The sequence below is a fragment of the Bactrocera tryoni genome, unplaced genomic scaffold, assembly GCF_016617805.1.
Source record: "Bactrocera tryoni isolate S06 unplaced genomic scaffold, CSIRO_BtryS06_freeze2 scaffold_11, whole genome shotgun sequence".
In the NCBI taxonomy this organism is placed as follows: Eukaryota; Metazoa; Arthropoda; class Insecta; order Diptera; family Tephritidae; genus Bactrocera; species Bactrocera tryoni.
In genome coordinates, this window is record NW_024395824.1 from 9075311 (window position 1) to 9083130 (window position 7820).

Sequence of the window (7820 nt, forward strand, 5' to 3'; positions counted from 1 at the left end):
ACTAAGGCAACTTTTCCGCACTATTAGAAATCCCGAATCGAAAAAAGTCCGGAATCGACCCACCCTAGTGAGCACCATTTAACAATTGATCAGATGCACCGAATTGTTAATTTCGTTGAAAATACATTGTATAAAAAGCACGTTTGTACGGAAGCCTTCTTTTGCGTGTCTCAAGTTTTTGTCAAAGTTTGGATTCGATTCTGGTATTAAGAACTTTAAGTAATGCTCCTTGGTACGTGAGGCCTGCTGACCTGCATTGTGATCTAGGCGTGAATTCAGTGGTAAATGAAATCTACAAAATTGCAAAGTATCACGAACTGAGGCCATGCAAAATTATATGTTTAGCGCCTTATAACACTTAACCATCATAACCGTTATATGGAGCTTTATTACTAAAATTCATCCATTTTTACATTTTTTGATAAAGTGCTAGAAGACTTTTCCTCAGCGAGTTTGTTTAATATAGTTTGAATGGTTGCAGAGATATTAAAGGGAGTAAAAATTTATTCTTGAAGTTAAACACCTTTTATATGTATGTATATTTTAAACGGCAACAGCAGTTAAGTTCCGAACAAAAGAAGTTTTCTCACCAAAACAGAAGTGAAGACATTTGACTGTTATATAATTACAGACGTCACCTCTGGAACATTCTACATAAATTTTTGTGTTGATATAAACATCGCTACAACAACAAAAGCAAAAAAAACCTTAACTACGATTGTACCGAAGGTAGAGTACCATTCACAAATAAAAAACATTCTTTGCAAGCACTTGATTCTGATGGTTTAGTTTATATGACAGCTGTGCTAGAGTGTTCCGATCTTTCCTCGAAAATTGCACTATTGCGTACTTACTCAATAGTCCATGTTAAATTTCATGAAAATAATTCTACAAATGAAAAAACTTTCCGTATAAGCACTTTATTCCGTTCTATGATGGTCTGATGAGATGAGTAGCTTCTTAGGGAGAAAAGGAAGATCGACGTTTCCTTTTGGGTGTTACAAACTACCTGTCCAAGGTAGAACAAGGGTAATAATTGGCAAGGTATGACTTCCTACTGACTGAACTACTCAATTAATCTTTATATATTTTATAATAATAAAGCCATGTAAAAAAACGGCCCCAACGAAAACACAACAACAGTCTCGGACATGTTGTGATAGACAGAACACACGTTTCCAGTGTTTTAGATGTGCATACGCTCTGAGGACCTAACATCGACTCGGACCACTCGCTTATTGCAGGCAAGATACGCAATCGCCTCTTTGAAGCAGAAAACGCACGTCAACAAACACAAGGAAGGTTCGACGTCGAAAAGCTGCATCCACAACAGACAGCCGGAAGATTTTTTACTCGACTTGCACTCCTGTTGTCGCCTGAAACTCGGCATAAGAGAACTGTGGGACGTCAAGCTTCTTACGTACAGCTGCAAATGAAACCATTGGTTTTCGGAAAAGGTAAAATAACAGCGACACTTGAAGAGGGAAGCGAGACGCATTTGCAGACAAAAAAGGAGAGAGGGAGAAATGCGTTAGTATGAAGAGCTTGATAAGCTGGCCGACGGGGGTATTGCTCGAAAATTCTGCGAAAAAATGTGGCGGCTTACAGAAGGTTTCAAGACCGGAACATACTCTTGTAGAACCCCCAAAGGTGATCAAGTAACCGACTTAAATATTCTAAAGCCTGCTGAATGGCAGTGAACGTACAATACCAGAAGATGGTGAACCACGAAGAAGTTCGAATAGCAATTACCTGTCTGAAGAACTATAAAGCGGCGGGGCCAATGAATTGCCGACCAAGCTATTCAAAAACGGCGGCGAAGAACTGATAAGGAGCATGCATCAGCTTCTCTGTGGAATATGGTCGGGTGAAAGCAAACCCAACGATTGCAATTTAAGTGCGCTCTGCCCAATCCAAAAAAAGGGAGGCCCCACAATCTGTGCAAACTACCGCGGGATTAGCCTTCTCAACATCGCATATAAGGTTCCATTGAGCGTATTGTGTGAAAGATTAAGGCCCACCGCCAAGAAATTGATTGGACCTTATCAGTGTGGCTTTAGATCTGGAAAATCAACAACTGACCAGATATCCACCATGCGCCAAATCATGGAAAAGACCAATGCATTTGACAGCACGAAAATGAGCTGCCTTTATATCGCGATGTCTGAATGGTATCCCGGTCAAGATTGGAAAGGACCTCTCCGAGCCGTTCGATACCAACGAGGTTTCAGACAAGGCGACTCCCTTTCGACTTCTTTATTCTACTTTTGGAGAAAATAATTCGAGCTTCAGAACTAAATAACGGGGATACCATCTTCTATAAGAGTGCTCAGTTGCTGGCGTACGCCGATGACATTGTTGTTATTGGCTTCAACAATCGCGCCGTTAGATTTGCCTTTTCCAGAATGGATAAGGAAGCAAAGAAATTGGGTATGGTAGTGAATGAGGGCAAGACGAAATATCTCCTGTCATCAAACAAACTGTCATCGCACTCGCGACTAGGCTCCCACGTTACTGTTTGCAGTCATAACTTTGAAGTCGTAGATAATTTCGTATACTACTGAGCAGGCAAAAGCAAACTAAAACCTAAGAATAAGAGATGCCCAACTCCCATTTCAAGTCAGGAAGTAAATCACCTCCTGAATTTTGACAGTTGAGTTGAGCTCAGGAGGGTTTGACGTTTTGTTGCCGCTGTTAAAAATCACTAAGAAAAATTGTTTTAATGAAAATTATAGAAAACGCGAAATAGAAATGTATGAGATGAAATCTTTTTTGATAATAGTTGTAATAATTTTTAATTGAAAAGGATAAGAACTTTTATTAATTGAGAGCTAATACGTTTAATTCACTTTATTAAATGTTGGATGTTCGAAAATCAATTGTTTCAATTTAACACAAAATCACAAAAAAAGGATTTAAATAGTTTTTCTTCATGTTAAAAAATACCGTAAAATTATTAATTATGTTATAAAAACGCTAGTTTTGAGACGCTCCCACACTGGAATAAATATAGCGTCACTTTATCCCTGCTAAAACTTTGTTCACCATAATACTCTGTTAAGATCACGATAATATACATATCTTATGTTACCTAACATTATAGTTTAGATTTTTCGACTTTAGATGATCAAGCACCGAGTTATGTATGAGGGGGACTCAGTGGTGTAGCTACAACTTCGGGCGCCCGGGGCCAAGGATGTTCTGCCGCCCCCTTTATCTACCTACCTACAAGTTTCATGAGGTGGTTCGAACAAAAGTGAATTTTTACAAAATATATTCGATATTAAGTATATAGTTGTAGTATAGTTCCTAAATAGTAACTAGAAGCCACGCAAATTCTGAAGTTCCAAAATTCTCACAATACGGTTTTTGAGGAAATTGATAGTAAATTTACAAGACATCTTACTAAAAGCCATAGAAAAAACCCATTTCGCCCTATATCTTGTACACTTTTGACACAATTTGCAGGAATTTTTGTCCGAAGTGGAGTTTTTAAATACCATTTTTGAAAATTTGGAGAAATAAAAGTATTTGTTACATTCAAAGCATAGGGTAACTGTGAGAGTGACACCTCGTGACGACAGAGTAAAAATAAAGATACTGTTTTTTTTGTCACTCCAACGTCGCAATATGTCGCTCTCACAGTTTGCCCTATGCTTCAACTGTTTCTATTACTATGTTCTATCACTATTTTTAAGAAAGATATAAGCCAAAAGATATAAGACAAATTCAAAGACTGAAGAGTATTCGAGTAAAAATTAATATTTTTCTTTGTTTTTCTTTATCTTTTATAATAAATTTTGTAAAAGAATTTGTTGAAGTATTTTTCTGAATATTAAAAAACAGCGAAGATCATTTTGCCGCGCCCAAGACGTTGCGCCCGGGGCGCAAACCGCAACGCCACTGGGGGAGACTGTAATTCGACTTTTTAACGAAACACTGCCGAGAAGTTACTGTCGGTGTCGTTTAAATAATTTTTTTTTTGATAGTATGAAATTTTAACGGAATTTTCTTCAAAAGGCGTACTAAAGGCAGCAATGATTTTTAAAGAAAAATTTGAACTGTTTCATTAAAAAAGTTATAAAAAAAGTCTTGTTTTACGCGAATAAACCCTATTTCCACAAAACGCTATATACATTTTTATGTATGTTTGTCTGAATATGAGGTACATACATGTGTGTCTACAACTATGTATACATATATTAAATCTCATAATTGACTACATTATGTTACGAAAAAATTGAAGTTATGCATTAAATTAACCAATTCTTTTCAATTATTCAAATCATTTTAATGGTCATTTATTTCTTAACTTATTAGATAATAACATATATTTTGTGAGTACCCAAAACTTCATAAACAAAATGGATGACTAATTTTATTTATAAATTAATTAATGTTTTTTGTTAACATACATACATATGTAGTATCTGTATCTGTGGGTTTTAACCTAGATATCTACACAAAAATATTCTATGTCATTGATTGTCAATGGCAGTTTATTAGTTGGCCCACTTACCTGCCTAGAATTTTGCTAACGCATCCGTTGGACACTTGCAGTATGCGCGATATATCACAGGGACGCGCACCTGAATGCGCTAACTCGACGATCTTCTGGCGTGTTGAATCTGGCAGTGGTCGCCCGTTGACATAGACGCCACCAAGCTGATTGATGCCACTATGTCCTGCCGTTGAGCAGCCAAAAAGAGCGCTCTGGCTGACCGAAGATGCATGGCCATGCATGAGGTGTTCTGTAGTTAGCATCATCATCGGAAGTTTTTATTTTTATCTATATTTCGTGGGGTATGATTGTGAATAACAATGACAATGTCGTTAAGAACCATACAGTTGATATGAGTTTGCTTATTATTGTTGAAATTGTTAACACAGTTTTTGTAGCGAAGGGGGAATAAATGTACATAAATGTAGCTTTAATTTTTGATGTTTTTACGTATTTATGATTTATATTATATTTTCAAAACGTTTTATTTTGATGTATTATTTAATATATTAGTATAAAATATAATTTCAAAAAATTGTGTTCTACTTTTATTTTATTTGCTAAGTTTGCACTCCGCAAATGCGAATGCATATAATTTTTGCATATTCCCGTTACGAACTTTTTACACGTTACGTAAGTATATTATAATTTTCTCAGCATTAATTGAATACGCGAAGATTTAGAATCGAGTTCAATTGCTGTTATTTTAATGCGGCAATTTTAAAAAATAAGTATACACATTTTATTATTTTGTATTTATTATTACAAATACACTTACTGTTTAAGATTAATATATGGGAAATCCCGTAGCATATTTGTTGGAGCGCAACTAATTATTCTGTGAGAATTTCGATGGAAATATTTTATTTGGACGTTAATAATTTAACAAATATCCTATATGCATATAATTTAGATTATATAAATATATGTATGTATATGTAACGGTGGGACATTTTACACAAAAATTCGCTTTTAGATAAACTGATTGATTTGATTTCTCATTGTGTCCAGGAGAATTTTAAAAATTACACTTTTACTTTACTTTGCACTTTAAATTTAACTACTTGTCACGTTTTTCTTCATTATGTTCTTTTTTCACTGGAAATTTTCATAATATTTGTATATACACATGTATGTATGTATAGAATTCACTTATTTCCAAAGGTGATATTTTAGCGTTTTTAGATAATCAGATACATTATTTCATTGGCCTACAGACAGTCGAACACCTGTACACGAAACTATGATACGCGCGCATAGACACGGGTGAAGAAAAACATTAGCAAAAAATATAAGTTCGAGACTTTTTCACAGCTTAATGAATTTTAATTTTGGCTGTATGACTGGGTTCTGCTCAACTTCCCTTGACGATATTCGGTTTGCTTGGGCTGACGCGTTGCTGTCTCCCAGGCGATACAGCGCACTTAGCGAAGCGAAACGTTAATGAGCTCTCAAGCGAAAAAATACACCAACAAACCAACGAACCGAAGAACCAACAAATCAACAAACACGAACGACCATACACGACAAGATGACGATGTCGATGGCGATGGCGAAGTCGGAGCGCACGAACTATATATTGTGGTTGCACTCTATAGAGCATGTAAGTATGTATGTACATATGTACTTATATACATAAGTGCATAAAAGCATGGGCATGCATACACTTTGTTTCATTACTATAAAAACACTATATTTCTGTGAAATATTGAAAAATATTATTCTACAGCTAATTAAAACTAAAGGTAACTCTAGCAATTCCATAAAAAAAAATTCTTAATAGGTAGTAAGCGGAATGCACTGAAAACGGTGTTTCGTTGCTATATAGACAACCCTTCCACCACAAAAAAGGAAAGAAACAATTTTTTCTAGTAATTTATAGTGTTTCCATTATAATTAATAAGTACGAATATTCAATTTGGCATTGAGTTGGTGTAATGAGAAAGCATTTCCGGGGTCAATTAAGCCCATTTTTCAAAATAGCCGTTTTCAGCTTCGAAATCGTATTGAATTTACGGTAATCCTCTTAAACCTCTCTTGCCAGCCATTCCAAGATGTTCTCAATAGGACTTTCTTCAGGAGAACAAGCTGGCCATTCCAAAATATTGATATTTTTACATTGAAGCCACGTTATCGTTGACCTGCTCGTATGGATTTTTGTGTTGTCTTTTTGAAAAGAGAAATATTTTTGCGGATCTCTGTGTACTATATATAGGGTAACAGATTTGCTTCTAATACTTCCTGGTACTCGGAACTATTCATTCGGTAAGAAGGGAATGCCAATGGTACTGTCCCAGAATTTTAGAATGCGCCTATTACCATAAATGTGCCTCCGCCGAAACTGCGCTTTGAAAAATATTGCGGCTCTTTTCATAAATCTCTCTAGTATCCCAAAAAGCCCTTTGGACCACCAAGATTGAACTTTTACTCATCGAAAAAATCACCTAGGATCAATAGTAAAGTTTTTTGTAAGCACATTGTTTACTTTGCCGCAATCGTATTATTAAAAATTTTATTTTTCTTAATCTTACCTGATGCCATTCTTTATTCATGTGATTTCAGACAAAACTGAGACGATAGACTTTGTGGTGTGGTTTCAAAAGAGGTGCTTTCTGCATTTGCTCACGTACAATGTTAAAAGTTCGTTTCACCGCACACCAAATTGTTGATACAGATGCAGAAATTTGGTTGTCTTTTTTCACTTTCCGCATTGGCGTCGTTTTATTTGATAATTGTCCACAAATTTCTCCAACCTGTCGAGTGTTAATAAGTATTTTCTTTGACCATAATTTTCTTTGTTATTCAGGTAATTACCACTATTACCGACCTTCCCAAATTCAGAGCAATAACTCGATTGGTCAAACCCTCACCATTCAAAGCCTTTCTCTTAATCGTTACGTACGCTTTTGCGCGGCATTCTCAGATTAGCTAACACAATTTAATAAAATTATTTTATAACTCTAAATGGCACTGATCAGTATAAGAGTCTTTATAGCTATGAAACACCGTTTTCAGTGCATTCCGCTTACTACCTACAATAGTAGGAAAAGTACCGTTAGAAAAAAATTGTTTTTATAGAATTGTTAGAGTTACCATAGAGCTTTTTCACAGAAATGTAATATCTTTATAGCAATGAAACAAAGTGTATATATGGATGTATGTATTAAGAAATGTGCTCTTGTTTACTATTTGTGAACGCTTTTGAGCCCGGAGTCATCCAACAGACGACAGTAACGCGCTGCCAGAATCATCTTGTGGCCAAACCTGATGCTAAAATAAAAGCCGCATCAAACGAAGCGAAATGACTGAAGCTTCGGCT

General features: G+C 35.7%; 1 long non-coding RNA gene across 1 annotated transcript; it reads right to left on the reverse strand.

Moving 5' to 3' along the window:
- Positions 1-6406: 6406 nt before the first annotated feature.
- On the reverse strand, positions 6407-7514 carry LOC120779656. The gene is made up of 3 exons (XR_005705697.1): positions 7316-7514; positions 7033-7254; positions 6407-6945 (listed from the first exon to the last, which is right to left on the reverse strand). It is a non-coding gene; the product is annotated as an uncharacterized LOC120779656 (long non-coding RNA).
- Between the last annotated feature and the right edge of the window lie 306 nt (positions 7515-7820).